The sequence below is a fragment of the Dipodomys merriami genome, unplaced genomic scaffold, assembly GCF_024711535.1.
Source record: "Dipodomys merriami isolate MVZ:Mamm:240054 unplaced genomic scaffold, mDipMer1.0.p SCAF_19, whole genome shotgun sequence".
Lineage (NCBI taxonomy): Eukaryota > Metazoa > Chordata > Mammalia > Rodentia > Heteromyidae > Dipodomys > Dipodomys merriami.
This window is the reverse complement of record NW_027203270.1, coordinates 626,033-641,778: the sequence shown is the minus strand read 5'-3', so window position 1 is coordinate 641,778 and position 15,746 is coordinate 626,033.

Genomic DNA, 15,746 nt, shown 5'->3' with positions numbered 1-15,746 from the left:
GGGTTATTGTGACCACAGTGTCCCAGAGCATGTTATTGTGTAGACAGCATTCACCCATGTGACAATTAAGGCTGGTCTCTCTTAGGGATCTGTATTTCCTAGATCTCCGCTTCTAGCTACTGGAAGTGAAAAAAGAATGTGCAATAAAAGCTTGGGAACCAATATTGCTCCCTTAGGTGGGTGAAAATCAATGGTAGCAAGAAAGTCTGGGAAATGTAGTCCACAGGTAGCAATGACATCTAAAGTTGGTCCCTGAGCCACGCAACAGGATATAGGTGTGACTGACAGCTAGCATCTTCATTTCACCAATAGAACAGTAAATGTGAATGCACAGAAAACCTCATTATGCAAGGTATGGTGCACACTAATTTATTAAGTAGTCATCACAGCATTTGCTGTACTTAATAATAAACATGGAAAAAAATCAATCCTGGTGCTTACACTCAGGGCCTGGGTACTGTCTCTGAGCTTCTTTTTGCTCAAGGCTAGCATTCAACAACTTGAATCACAGCACCACTTCCAGCTTCTTGGGTGTTGTGCTGGAGATGTGTCTCACAGACTTTCCTGCCTAGGCTGGCTTTGAACTATGATCTTCAGATTTCAGCCTCCTGAATAGTAGTACCAGTGCCTGGTACTAATAAACTTTTAAAGTAGTGTGTACCATACATGTAGCAAACTAAACATCCTCAGTGAACATGGCTTAATTATCACAAGCTACAAAAGACTATTCACGTTGTTATATCACTAGCCTGAAACTTTTTCTCAAAGATAACCACTATGCTCAGTTACTAATCACACATTCATGTTTTTCTGTGTTTGAACTCTATATAAAGTTCGTATTATGTAGATTCTTCCCCAGTTGACTTCTTTTGCTCAAAGTTTTCCTAATAACATTTATTCATGGGCACACAAGAAGATCAGTGTCTCATAGCAATAAGGAAAACAAAAGACAGCAACATATTGTTCAACAACTTTCACATTTTTGTACTGATACCAGAGTTTGAACAGGTCCTTGCATTCTTACTTGACTTTTTGTTTTGTTTGATTTTTGCTTATGGCTGGTGTTCTACCACATCAGCCTTCAGCCACACCTCCATACCAAGCTTAACCAAGTTTTATACCATGAAAGTATATTGAACTTTACTGAGTTTTTGCATCTGTTGAGATTATTACATAACTGTCATATTGTGATAAGCATGTGATTCACAAGAACTAAGTTTAGACAGTTAACCCAACTTTGCATTTCAGAGTTGCACTAAGCTTGATTAAAGCATATCATATCATTTTTTTGTCCATTGTGAAGCATGAAGTCAGGGCTTGGGGGCTGTCTCTAAGCCTCCCTGGGTTCAAGGCTAGTGCTCTATCACTTGAACTACAGCACTACTTCTAGCTTCTGAGATGTTAATTGGAGATAAGAGTCTCATGGGGACTTTTCTGCCCAAGTTGGCTTTGAACTGTGATCCTCAGCTCTTAGCCTCCTGAGTAGCTAAGATTGCAGGTGTGAGTCACTGACACCTGGATATATAGCATTCATTTTTGTACATTACCGTTTCTTATTTCTCCTAATATTTCATTTAGGACAGTTTATCTAGGTTTGTGAAAGATACTGGCCTAATTTTTTTTCTGATACTGTTCTCAATGGCAGTGTTAGGCTGGTTTTATAAAATAAGCAATGAAATTTCAACTGGTATTCTTTCATCTTTTTCCATTTGAAAAATATTAAGTGTTAAAGGTATCTGGCCTAGATAGTTCTGTGCTGGAGAGATTATGGGTTTAATTTGTATGAAAGATATATAACTTTTCAGATTTAGAATGTATTTTATGACCATTTGGTGTATTTTTTTGGGTTTTAGTGGGAATTACTCCCTTTTATCTAGTTTTTTTTGTATGCACTGGCTTAAAAATATAGGAATGTCATTTTTGTACTGTACTTTTGACCTACTTATCATCTGACCTTGTCTTAACTGCTCCTAGTCTTCCTTTTTTCTGAGTTTGATTTGTTGTCCTGTTTCTAACCTTTTGAGATTGAGTAGATAATTCAATTTCAGCCTTTATTCTAAAGGGTATTTAGGTTCTAAATTTCCATCTTCAGGTATGTGGGCTGGAGCAGGGAGAGGGGTGGTGCAGGCAGGAAGAGAATGTTCAGCATCTTTCACCCTCCTCCTCTTAACTGCCTCTCTGTAGCTTGGGGTTTTGTTCTAATTTGAATCTATCTGGAGTGGGTCCTTCACAGCCATGATGAAATAAATAAAAACATGATGACTGTAGGTCAACAATTCCATGATTACCAAATACAGAAATATATAGCCATGCTCTGTATAGGAATGGATGGGCATATATGACAGTGGTCCCATCAATTTTATATTTTCCAGGGATACTGTAGCTCTCTGAATGTCTGTAAGTACAGTCTATAATGTTCACACAGTGACATACTCAATGTCTCTGTTCTTGTAACCTGTCCTTGTTAGGGAGTGTAGTCTCTTTTGCTTTCCTGGATATCAGACACATAGAGCCCTGTGGCCATATCAACTTACTGTTTTGGGTTGCTTCTCAGTAGGGCATTGATGGCAGTGGAATCCCTGGAAAACAATGAAAGTTGAGAGATATTGTAGGAAGAATTCGCAGAATTGGTTCAAGGAACATGGAATGAGATTTGGGGGTCAGATATGTTGGTACATTCAGCACAGGCTGGAAACCAACCCTTGTCAAGGTCCCTATCTCAAAATAAAGTGAAAGGAAACAGACAAACAATAAAGAAGGAAACACATTTATGAAGAGGTTAAAAGTAATTGCGTTTTACTTCTTCACTAAACATTTACTAAATGATGATGTACAACGTACAGAGATAGAGGTATTGATCATGTGAATGGGAATAAGTGTTAAGTATTGTGAAAGGAGTAACAGTTTATAGGCATGTTTTCTTGTCTCCTATTAGGACCTTATACAGAATGTTCTTAGCTATAATATCCTAAAACATATGAGCATATGGATATCTTCCAAAAAAGGTTGTCTCTTTCTATATATTTCCCTGTCATTTCACATTTTGGCTGTACTACAAGCATATTTACCCAAGACTCTACTGCTTAATGTTCCCTGTTTCTTCATCTGTAAAAATGCTTTCCTTATGCCTCAAATCACAAAGTTTGGAGCAGAAATAGGAAAATCTCAGTGATGTGTTTCCAATCAGGCCTGGTACCACTCTGTCAGATATTATTATTTATCATCTCTTCCTCTTTCTCTGTGTTTTTCTCCTACCCTTTACATTCATGCCCCTGTATTTTCCCCCTAACTTCTCTTCGCCTTCCTAATTTCCATTTTCCTTCCATATCATTTACTACTACATAGTACAACAGATATCGCCAGTGCTTTAGGATAAAAAAGATCTTTCCTGCTTTTGATTTTTAAAATTATATGCATGTCTATTGTATATTTTGTTATTAGCTAAAAATGCCAGAAGTCAAAACAACAAGGAAGTCTTACAGTGGATTTGTTGTTGTTGGTAGTGGTCCTGGGGCTTGACCTCAGGACCTGGGCACTGTCCCTGAGCTCTTTTTGTTTGAGGCTAGCACTTTACCACTTTGAGCCATAGTTCCATTTCCAGTTTTTGAGGGGTTAATTGGAGATAAGAGTCTCGTGGGTAGACTTCAAACTGCAATCCTCAGATCTCAGCCTCCTGAGTAGCTAGGGTGACAGGCGTGAGCCACCTATGTTTCCTAACTATACAGTTTTCTTTTTTAGGATCTTAAATTTTTAGATTGTATAAGTCAACATTCTTCTCAGTACAGGTTAAACTGATAAAGTCTGCCCTAGGAAATGTTTGTTATTTCCCTTTGGGTCTAGTAAAATTAGGGAGAAAGTAATTAAAGTTTATTTTGAATATATACCATCAGAAATAGTCATCGAATGTGTTCTTATCGGTTTCTATTAAAATGTCTTCTTAGCCAGGCACCAGTGGCTCACACCTTTAATTCTAGCTACTCAAGGGGCTGAGATATGAGGATCTTGGTTTAAAGCCAGCTCAGGCATGAAAAGCCTGTGAGACTCATATTTCCAATTAACCCACAGAAAGCCAGAAGTAGAGCGGGGTTCAAGTTGATGAACACCAGTCATGAGTGAAAAAGCTGCTAGAGCAAGAATGGGAGGCCCTGCATTCAAGCTACAGTCCAGCACACACATGTGTGTTTTCTCCCCAAATACAGTTTCTGAGATAAATTTAGTGTATTTTTAAAATAAGGCAAACAGAATAGTAGCATCGCTTCTACTAAACAAGTGAACTTACAAGACAGTACAGTTGATTGCTAGGCAAACTTAGAGTAACAAAATTACGTTCATTGAAAAGAAATTTGTACCATGACCTTAAACCCACATGGAACATTATAACATGCTCTTTTATTCATTCATTTTTCCCTATTTCTTAAGCACTGTAAGAGAAATGTGATTTGTGATGAAACTTAGAAATATGTCCCTGTCTTTTGTATTTGAGTTTAAACTATTTTAATGCAGACATGTTGTTTTGTGTGCTTAGATGTCTATTTCACCTAATTGGACATTGTAATTATACAATCACTTTCTAATGAAAAATATGTTCAAGAATAAGTACAGTGTTTTTAGTCTCTTCATTTGTCAAAGAAAAGAGTGTTCCAGTAGAATGGGGGTACAGAGCAAATGTGTTAGGTCATGAGATAGAAGTCTCCACCCTCCTGAGTATAGAGTAGGTAACATTTCCTAAGCTCTTTTATCTCCAAGTGTTTGTGCACATGCCTGGAGTCTGCACAGATCCCTATTCACACAGATTGTACCTACACTATAATGCTTTTCCTCTTCATGGCTGCACAAGCATATTCTGTATATAGTTGGAGACAATGAAAGGTTTGATTTTCCAGATGCCAGAGAAAGAGTTGTTTCAACATAGACTTTTGAGTGTGTTGAGTTCCTGCTGGAATCCATTCCCCATGTACCCAAGAATGTTCAATCTGATGATGGCTGTACACCACTCAACACCCCTATGAAGAGACATTGACAGAAGGGAGAAACCTCAGAGCAACCTCTCATCAGTCATGGTACTGCTGTCAGAGACTGTGTAGACATCAAACTAGAAGAATACAGAACTGTTATGCATGCATGCAGAACTGTTGTGTATGCATGCTTTCCTGCAGATCTAACTTGTTCCTCTGTGAATGGTCTAGTCAAGTTTAAAAAACAAAATCCAAACAAGAAAGCCTTGGAAATATCTTGGTAGAACTCTAATCTTGGTGGAAGGGAAGAAAAGGACCTGGGGTGTGGGGGGAGGGGAGGAGGGGAAGAGGAGAATCAGATTTTAAAAAAAAGTAATGTGGCCAGTTTGTGGTCTACTTTTATTACTCAAAGATTTATCACATTTATTGTATAATTAAATCTCTACATCTGTGGGGCACAAATGTTTTCTGTTTCCAACATTTATGGTTTGACATCGGAAACATCTGTGCGGACCCCAGTGTACCACATCTGGAAGGCATTTCTGAGCTTTTATGACATGCAGAGTGATCTTTGTTTTGGAACAAGTGTGTGGTTTTCTCCAGTAGCTCTTCCTGCTGGTTATGTCCTTCTAATTGGCATTTTGCTGGGGGATTGAAAGAAGCCTGGCTTCCTGACCTCCTATTGGGCATGGGAGATATTTTATAACAATCAGCCTGAGTCCAGCTTTCTAGAGGCCAAAGATGCTGCATCATGACTCCTTGACCAGGGCAGCCAGTTCAGAGGGAAAAGGAACACTAGCATTGCTCAGTCAGCAATCTCCTATGTGCTTTCTTCAGATGAAGGCAAAGGATGTCCACGTGAGTGTCATTGTCCCTACTGCACTGGGGAAGAAACAATCTCAGAGATGAGTTCCTGTAAGATCCCCCAGTTAGACCTGAGATTTAGGCTGAGTTTCAGGTACTACTGTATTAGAACATGGCATCCTTGCTCCTGAAGCATAAGCAAGGTCCTTTAAAGTCGGGCAGGTATTTTTTGAGCACCTACTAGGTGTCAGGTGGCATTCTAGGTGCTGAGGATAGAGGAGCAGGGACCACAGGCACACATCACTGTTGCTATGGAACTTGCCTTTGTGTACGAGCTTTCCTATAGCAGCAGAATGGAAACATCAGACAATGGACTCACACACTTGGGTTAATAATAAATAAATGCAATGTTATGGATGCTATGGAAGAGAGAGGTGTGGGAGGATGTATTTTAGTCCTAAGCAGAGCCTGAAACAAGATCTTGGAAATGAGCGAGCTGATTTTGGAGGAGGCAAGACTGAGGAAATACGGGGTATGGAAATGACCCAAGGTTGGGAGCAAGATCAATAACTGACCCATTAAAGAACTGATGAGGTTGGAGGTGTCATTCAGGTGTAGAGCTACTGCCTCTTTACGAAATCCTGGTTCCACACCCCCAGCACCTCCAATGAACAAGGAAACAAATAAAATGGATTCATTCCTCTGTGTGTGTGTGTGTGTGTGTGTGTGTGTGTGTGTGTGTTTTGTGTGTGTATTAAAAAAACAACACTGGATTTCACTTCCCTTGGTATTCCCTGAAGAATTGCTCAGCAGAATACACCCTAGAATTGTCCTCTCGCCTAAAGGTAGCTCAGGGCTTTTTTCTTTGGCTAAAGGCTGCTCCTGACGAATGCTCATGCTCCTCACGGTTCAGGTTGAGGCTGCAGAGAATGAATGATCTTCCATGCTTAGCATGATATGCTGTAAATGGTGCTGAGTCCAGGTATGCTGAGTTCCGCTGGGCTACAGGCTCCGGTGCCTTACCTGGATCATTCCTGACAGGGGTGAGATTTAAAAAGTAGAGAAGTGGTGGTGGACCTTTCTGTGTCTCTGACATTTTTAAGAAAAGCCCCAAAAGAGGTGAGGTGCCTCCAGAAACTCTCGGGATGAAAAAGCCTTGTGGGCGACTGGATTGATTTTTGGCTCTTGCCATGAGAGAAAAAGGGAGCCATAGGAGAGTTCTGAGCAAAAGAGTGAAACAACTTGCCTTCCATTGGAATTGATGATTCTGGTGCAGATAGACGCAGGATGATGAGGATGCTTGAGACCAAGGTGTTAGCAGTGTCTATGGTGAAACATGGACAGATTCCACCCATGCTTTGAAGTTAGAGCCAGTGGGATTTCCTGGTAGATTGGCTGTGAATCATGACATGGTTGAAGGAGCAGTGTAAGTATTTTGGCTTCCGTGAGTGGGAAAATAGAGTTGCTCTGCAGTGAAATGGGATGGGTGGCAGAAAAAAAGAAAGATCAGAGTGCAGATTTGGACATTTATAGTTTGAGGTGAATATTGAGTGTAAAGGAGAAGATGCCAAGCAGAAAATTGGATGAGAGTCTGGAGTTTTAGTGTGAGGCCTGGATGGGAAATGTAATTGTGAGAACCCTCAGTATGCAGAGACACTTCGCGTCTCTAAATTGTGAGATTTCCCAAGGCTGAAGGAAAAGGAGTATACCCCAAGGTATATTCCCTGAGGTCCTTTAGATTGATAAATTGGGGAGGAGAGGAGCCCAAAATGGAGGATTCACAAAGAAGGGAAGAAAGAATCATCAGGAGAAAGTTGGGATTGAGAAGTCAGGCTGGATACAACTTCAGAGGGAATTGGAGGAAAGTCAGTGGAGACAGGAAGCAAAAATAACTTCTCAGAGGCTTTTGGCTTTGAAGCAGAGCTGACAAATGTAGTACCAACTGGACTGAAAGTCTTTGTTCCCTAGCAAGCTAAGTCTTTGTCCTCTAATGAGAGTCATCTAGGTTTCTTTCTGTAAGAGGGAAGAAATTGAAGATTCGAGAGAGGAGAGTTGCTGGATCACTGTTCAACCTGCAGGAGTCAAGAAGTGATAGGTAAAATCTTGAGAGGCAATTTAGCAGTGGATTTAATGAAAAGTGTGGGTGATAGACTCTGGAAGTTGTGGAGATGCACTGGTGGGAGTTTGTGGAAAATGTTACTGACTGTATTGATTTATCTTAATGCAGTAGGATCCAATGCATGAAATTGGATGCTGAGAAGAGAAAGGTAAAGTGTTTACCTGAGAGAGAGGTGGAGAAGGAGTCAGTGACATCGTCAATAGGAGGCAAGATGTGGGCCATTTGAGATTAAAATCATATATATATATATATATATATACATATATAGTATATATAATACATGCATACCATATACATATACACAAACATATACATATATATATAAAATATATGGATATGCATATGTGTATATATGCATACATATATACACATATAAGTATATACATATATACACATACATGCATGTGTATGCATTACACATATTATGAATACATACACATACACATACATAGGTACACATACATATATACATGCACAAATGCATATATGCATAAGTGCATACTCACATAGAATGCACATATGTACATATCCATATACTCACATACCCATATGTGCATGCACGCACATGGATGTGTGCAGTGTATACACATGTATATGCACATATTCATGTATGTGCATGTGTATATGTACATATATTCACATGCATGTGTGCACCAACATGTGTATATGTAATAGGCATGTGCACGTTCATGTGTGTATGCATACAGAGCACATATGTGTATGTATACACATATATTCAGTAAGGTGTAGCCCATGCATCTATCATTACAGGATTCTAGAGAAGGAAGACAGTATTTCTGGGAGGTGTGGATTCCTGGCCACAGACTCCCTGGTGCCTCCTCTACCTTACTGCTCACCAGATTTTATTTATTTATTTATTTTAAAATTGTGAAAATACTGTACAGAGGGGTTACAATTACATGGGCAAGATAATGAGAACATTTCTTAACAAGCATTGCAGCCTCCTCCTTTGTTTCCCCTTCCCATCCCTTCCCATCCTCTCCCCCCCCCACCCCATGTCCCCCCACCTAATCTTCCTCCCCCTGGCCAGATTTTATAATGGACTAGGAAAAGAGGCATTCTCTTATGTAAATTAATGGTAATTAGAATTGACACAGCCTTCCTGAGTAGCTGATGCAATCGAATTTCTAAAATTTAATCTGTCCTGCAGCATTGCAGGGCACAGCTCAACTATCCTTCCCAGAGGCCTCCCTTGCCTCTGCAGGCCCCAGCTGCTGGGGTTCTTAACTGTACTTAGTGGCACGAATCTGCCACCCCCCACCCCAGTGGGGAGCACCCCATACCCACAGAGTGTTCAGTACAGAGGCAGGATGAACTCACTTTCTTTCAGTCCAGGCTTGATTCTTTCTGAAAGGCCATGTGTGGTTCTAGAGCTACCTGTGAGATCTGCTGACAGATGTCACCTCCGTGGTGACACCAGAATGCAGCTTTCTCCACTTCCACTGCCTTCACTGAAGCCCGACTAAGTGATGCTTTGGGAGCCAATCTTCCATTTCTGACCAGCTCCCTGAATTCAAACCACATCTGTGGGGTTTACCTCTATCCCAGGGAACATTAGCCACACAACTCCTCTGATTCAGAAATGTTGCAGTTGGGAATTTGTGCAGAGGTAATACAGAGGGATGCGAAGATTTTACTGACATATTGTTTGTAACAGCAAAATCGAGATGACATGGATAACAGGGAAGGTTGTTTTAGTTATTCCTGCCATTGTCAGATCACAGAGGCACGAATCTGCTCTATGGACAGATTTCACCATGCTTTGTAAAGAGAAAAAATGCCAGTTACAAAACAGCAAGCTTGGAACCCATTCTGAGTGGTTTAAATAAATTGTGTGTGTGTGTGTGTGTGTGTGTGTGTGTGTGTGTGTGTGTGTGTGTGTGGTTGCACATATTGGTTGTCTAATTTTTATATGCTGACCACAAGTTGCTCTTGTAGCAAGACAAAGCAAAATATTAGTTTAATTTGTGGAGAAAAGTATTCAAATTGTTTTATATTTCTGCGTAAGAAGAACAGATGTAGAAACCTTCCAGACTGGGAAAATGAAGTTCATCCCAGGCAGGCACAGCCAGAATGAGTTTAGATCTCAGACCTCACAGGAAATACGGCAAAACCCTGTGTGGCTACATTTCCCAAATTCAGGATTTAATTTGGGAAATTCACTGCTGGGAAGGCAAAGCTGCCCTAGAGATATTCTCAGAACTATGGGTTTGTTACTGAAATGTATGTTTTTTTAGAACATAGCAGTAATGGTATAAACAAATAGAATGTCTGAAGGTAAGACATTAAAAAAATTCTAGCTTTACACATCACTTAAATATAGATACTTCCATTCTTATCACAGAGACATCAACTTTATGCTACAATGTTTGCTTTGTTTCCTTCCTTCCTTCTTTCTTTTTTTCTTTCCTTTCCTTCCTTCCCTTCCCTCCTTCTCCTTCCTCCCTTCCTTCCTTCCTTCCTCCCTCCCTCCCTCCCTCCCTCCCTCCCTCATTCTTCCTTCCTTCCTTCCCTTCTTCCTTCTCTCTTTCTCTCTTCTCTCTTCCTTTCTTCCTTTCTTTCTTTCTTCAGGTTCTGGGGCTCAAATTCTGGACCTGGGAACTGTTTCTGAGCTCCTCTTTGCTCAAGGTTAGTGCTTTACCACTTTGAGCCACAGCACACTTCAACGTTTTCTGTGATTAATTAGAAACAAGAGCCTCATGGACTTCCATGCCCTGGCTGGCTTCGAACCATGATCCTCAGATCTCAGCACCTCCCCCGCTTTTAAAGTACTAGGGAATGACTGCATGCTCGCAAGGCAGGCCCTCTACCACATGAGTCATACTACCAGCTCCTACTTTTTTGTTGGTTATTTTCAAGGTAGAGAGGGGTCTCACTTTATACACTGGCTGGCCTGGAATGTGATCCTCCTACTTACATTTCCCTGTGTTGCTGGGGATAATGGCTCTCATTACCATGCTCAGTCAGCCTGCTTCCTCGGTGACTAATCTTTGGTTGAGATAGAGTCTTGAAAATTTTTGTGCCAAAGCTGACCTCAAACCACAGTCCCCTGATCTCTGCCTCCCCAGCTGCTCAGATTACAGGCTTTAGCTACCATGGCTGGCTGTGTTGCAAGTCTTGATATACTGCTTTCATCCGTGATTCCCTAATTTTAGCCATTTTTGTGCCACATTCAGATCTTGTATGTATACCCTGTCCATTTCGCTTAGCCAAACTTTTGCCTTAAATAGACTCGTTGTAGAAATGTAAGAACTTCTCTAGCCTGATTCTAAGTAATAACGTTCAACATAAAAGTGTCTTAAATTACCAGTAATAATTTTAGGTACACATTAAAATCAGTACATATCTATCAAAATATAAATTGTGTGTCCATGTACCTCTGAAAACACATTCTTGCATTTGTACCATGCTTCGGGAACACATTGCCCTTGGCTGTCAGAATCTGAGAGAACAGGCATTTTGGGGACCTCCAGCAGTCCCGCTGAGCTGGAAGGAGAGAAGGAAGGCACTCGGAAATGTTAGGCCTGGCCCCTTCTCCGACAAGCAAAACCTGGCTTCTGCCAAAAATTTATTTGTAAGTCAGTCATGTGGAACAAGAAGATATTCCATGTTAAATGGGTTTTTTATGAGCTGGTGGGAGAAGGTGATCACCACATAGGCAAGTAAATTTTTATGAGCTTCTTTCTCTGAGGATGCTTGATTCCCCCACAGCCATGGTTTATGTATTTACTTTGGACCATTTGCCAGTGATTGACAGCTAGTCACTAGTGGTGAATGTTTCTGGAATTCAATCAACAGACAGAGGGTCTAAAGTTTTTCCTTCTATTATCTTTAAACTTTCAGATAGAAAATGGTGCTCATTGGAAGTCAAAGGGAATTCAAAAGCCACAGTGGAACAAGAGGGAAAGGAAGGAAAATACCAAGAAAACACCAAGATGGTCATTAAGAGAATATTGGTCTCATTTGGAGGAACCTCTACCCTGCCAAACATGGATAACCTGAACACCCAAATGGTACCAAGCAATTAAAAAGGTTTTTTGATAGTACTGGGGTTTGAACTCAAGGCCTCACACTTGCTCGACTGGTGTTCTACCACTTGAGCCATGCCTCTTGCCTAAATCTTTCTTTTGTTGTTATTTTGGAGATGAAGTCTTTGGGCCTTTCAGCCCAGGTCAGCTTTTAATCACAGTCCTCCAGATCTCAGCCTCCTGAGTAGCTAGCATTGCAAATGTTAGCACAAGTAGTCAGCTTCTCCTCTTCCTCCTCTCCCTTCTTTTCTTCCTCCTCCTCCTCTTCTTCCTCTTCCTCTTCCTTCAATGGAATCAAGAGAAAACATTTTTTTTCTGTTTGTTCAGACTTCTCATTCTGATCCCGTAGGCCAACCCCAAAACTCCTTTATATTTAAAATTATGGGAAAACATCAATAGTAAGAGTTCCTATTTGTATATTGTAACACGATGGCTTTTATACAAACTAAGAGGAAACTTTTAAAAATTAATCAAGTCATTTGGGCACTGGGTCTAAATAGCCTAAGCTTGCACCGGGAATTTGAGTATGGGCATAGAAAAGGACTTTGGAGTTGAGAAAATAATTTTATGAGCTATTAAGATTCTACGCCAACATAAAAAATTAGCCATTGATCTATTTAGATGGCCACATCTCCCCTCTCCCAGTCACTTCCTAATAGACCTACCACTATCTAATACTTCAAAATGCAAGTGTAGTAGACTTATTTCAGTGGCTCATGGCAGCCCTGTCCAGTGTCTCTGTCCTCTCACGGAGTCTGGGTTGGCCTAGGACCTGTGTTATTCATTACTATGTGGAAGAAATCACACGGATCCAATTCTTTACCTAAGACATCTAGAGGCCTTCAAGCTTTTATTTTAGTGTCTAGAAAGAGGGGGTGGGAAGCCATCTACCAGGCAAGATCCTTTGTTGTCCTGAGATCATTGGACTTGGAGGAGCCAAAGCCCCCAGCTACGCTGTTTGAATGAACCAGGCCCCGGGTCAATAACACTGGTATTCACAGCTGTGGGCCAGCACTAACTATTCAGCCATAGGCCTGCAATTGTGTTGGATCCCTGCTCATGACTTCAATGTCACCACCACCTGCAACACAGATGAGCAGTGTGTTACATGTCTGGGGCTGCCATAACAAAGAGACACCAATGAGGTGACTTAAAACAACAGGAATTTGTTCTCTGGCAGTACCGAAGGCCAAAAGTCTGAGGTGGCAGACCCTCTAGATCAGGGGACATACTTCTGAGCCTTTAAACCTTACGGCTTCTGGTAGCCTGGCTATTCCCTTGGCTTGTGTTAGTAAACTTTAATCGCTGGTGTTCACCGGTTGTCTTCTTTGCTGGGGAAGGAGACCAGGCCCTTGTACATGCAAGGCAAGTGCTTGGCTACTGGAATGCATCTATAACCCTTGGTTTTTTGAGACAGGGTAGCCAAGGCTGGCCTTGAACTCACAATCCTTCTGCTTTAGTCTCTCAGAGGCTGAGATTTTCAGTGTGTACAACCACTCCTTGCCTTCTGATTTCTAATCATTAGTAATTTTCCTAACAGAAGCCAGCTTGCCTTGGGAGTCATACAATTCTTTGCTTTTACAATATGATTATTCCAATGTGATTTCAAAGTCTTCTTTTCTGCCTCTCTGGGGGCTGCTGCTCTTCTCTTTCTGCCTCACTGTTTTAGATCTCTGCTGGATGTCTACTTCTATAACGGCTACAATCTGCCAACTGCCCCTCCCCCCACACACACATTGCCTTTCTTTTTCTTACTGTACATTTCTCCTCTTTACAGGGACTCAAGCTCAGTGTTTTTTTCTCTAACCAAGCTGACTCTGGCTTGTGTCCAGGATGCTGTCTTCTCACTGACTTGTACTGAGGATTAGGCAACTGTGAGCTAAACCACATCTAAGGACAAAGAAAAATTTGTTTGTTTGTTTTGATGATACTGGGGATTGAACATGTCTTGAGACATGCCTCCTGGCCTCTTTTTATTTTGGTTTATTTCTTAGATAGGGTCTGGCTTTTGCCCTAAACCAGCTTCAGACACAATACTCCTAATTCTCTACTTCTCAGGTAGCTGGGATTATAAACATATACCACCACACCCAGCCAAAGGATATGGGCTATGTGAAGGCCTGGCTCAAGTGAAGGTAAGAATGCCCACTTAGGAAGCTCAAGGCCCTGAGTTCAAATCCCAGTACTGCTAAAAAAAAAAACCCACAATATAAAGAAAAATAATTCACACATATACAGGTACCTCAATCGAGTCTAAAAGTTATTAGACAAAAATGTACCATTCTTTCCTAAAACTACCTAAATAGTAGGTTGTAGAAATTACTTAGAAATAAAGACCTCTCACCAAGAACTGAAGGACAGTATTTTTCTAACTGGTGATTCTTCATCAATACACATTCTTTTAAATCAGGAGCTAAACAAGGTTGCTCATTTCCCAGTTCTTATGATTGAATATTGTCTTGGATATTCTAGCAATCACAGGAAGATGAAGAAACTGTAAAATGCCCTTGAACCTTACAGAATAAAAAATAAATGTGCTTGACTTGTTTGCTCAAAAGCAATAGGTGCCCAGAATCATTCTCAATCCATATTACCTCAACTGGAGATGAGGAGATAAAAATGAAAGGTAGAAATATGTAATTAGTAGGGATACAAGATAGGGAAAAATGAAATTCTGGAGCAGGAATGAATGTCTGGACTAATTCTAATCAATCCATTTTCCAGTCTAGCTTAATTACTTTGTCACTCTTATCCATTCAAATCTTGGCTTATGTCATTGCTGGTTCCCCCAAAAATATCTCCTTTCACTTGTTCATTTATTCACATCATCTTTACCTTTGAGATTCAGCCCCCAAATCACTCCTTCAACCACTTTGAGTTTCTTGGGGGGGTCCGGTTGTGGGCCTGAACTCTGGGCCTGGGCACTGTCCCTCAGCTCTTCAGGTCAAGGCTAGCGCTCTACCACTTGAGCCACAGCGCCACTTCTGGCTTTTTTTTTTCTGCTTATGTGGTGCTGAGGAATCGAACCCAGGGCCTCATGCATGCAAGGCAAGCACTCTACCACTGAGCCACCTTCCCAGCCCCACTTTGAGTTTCTTAAATTTTAACTTCTTTCCCCAATATATTAATATCCTCAGCCCAGTCTCAATGTTCTTACCTTGCTCTGGGGACTCCAAAATAGATTGATTTACAGTGGATCCTAGTATATCCAAACTCTTACAGATAGAAGACATAAAGTGCCTAGGGTGGACAAGAAGGGAAAGATGGATCCCCAAAGTCTTAGGACAGAAGGAGATCCACAGCCCACATTTTGTGTTGCAGGAATCTTGATGGATAATTTCCTCTTACAAATAAACACACAGTTAGGTAGACAGTGTAGAATACAATCAATGCATCAAAAAGAATGAATAAAAGTCCAAAGCAGAGCTTCATTCCTAAGAAAGCTTTATCTATTCATCTGCAGCTTGTGAGAGGAGTATCTCTTCTTTTTATTACATGCCTAAAATCATACCTGCCCACTTTTGACATCAAGAAATTCTACTACAAGGTGACACTTAGTTTTCAGGGAAAGAATCATTCATTTGTAGTTTTTAAAAAAGCAATCCTGGGGCTTGAACTCAGGGCTTTGAATGCTCACTGATGGTGCTCTACTACTTGGTTCACACCCTCAGCCTGGCTTTTGACCTGGTTAATTGAAGATGGAATCTTGTAGGCTTGTCTGCCTGAACCATGATCCTCTAGATCTCAGCCTCCTGACTAGGATTATAGGCACCTCATTATATTAATTTGTTTGTTTTTTCACAAGAAATAGAAGAAATA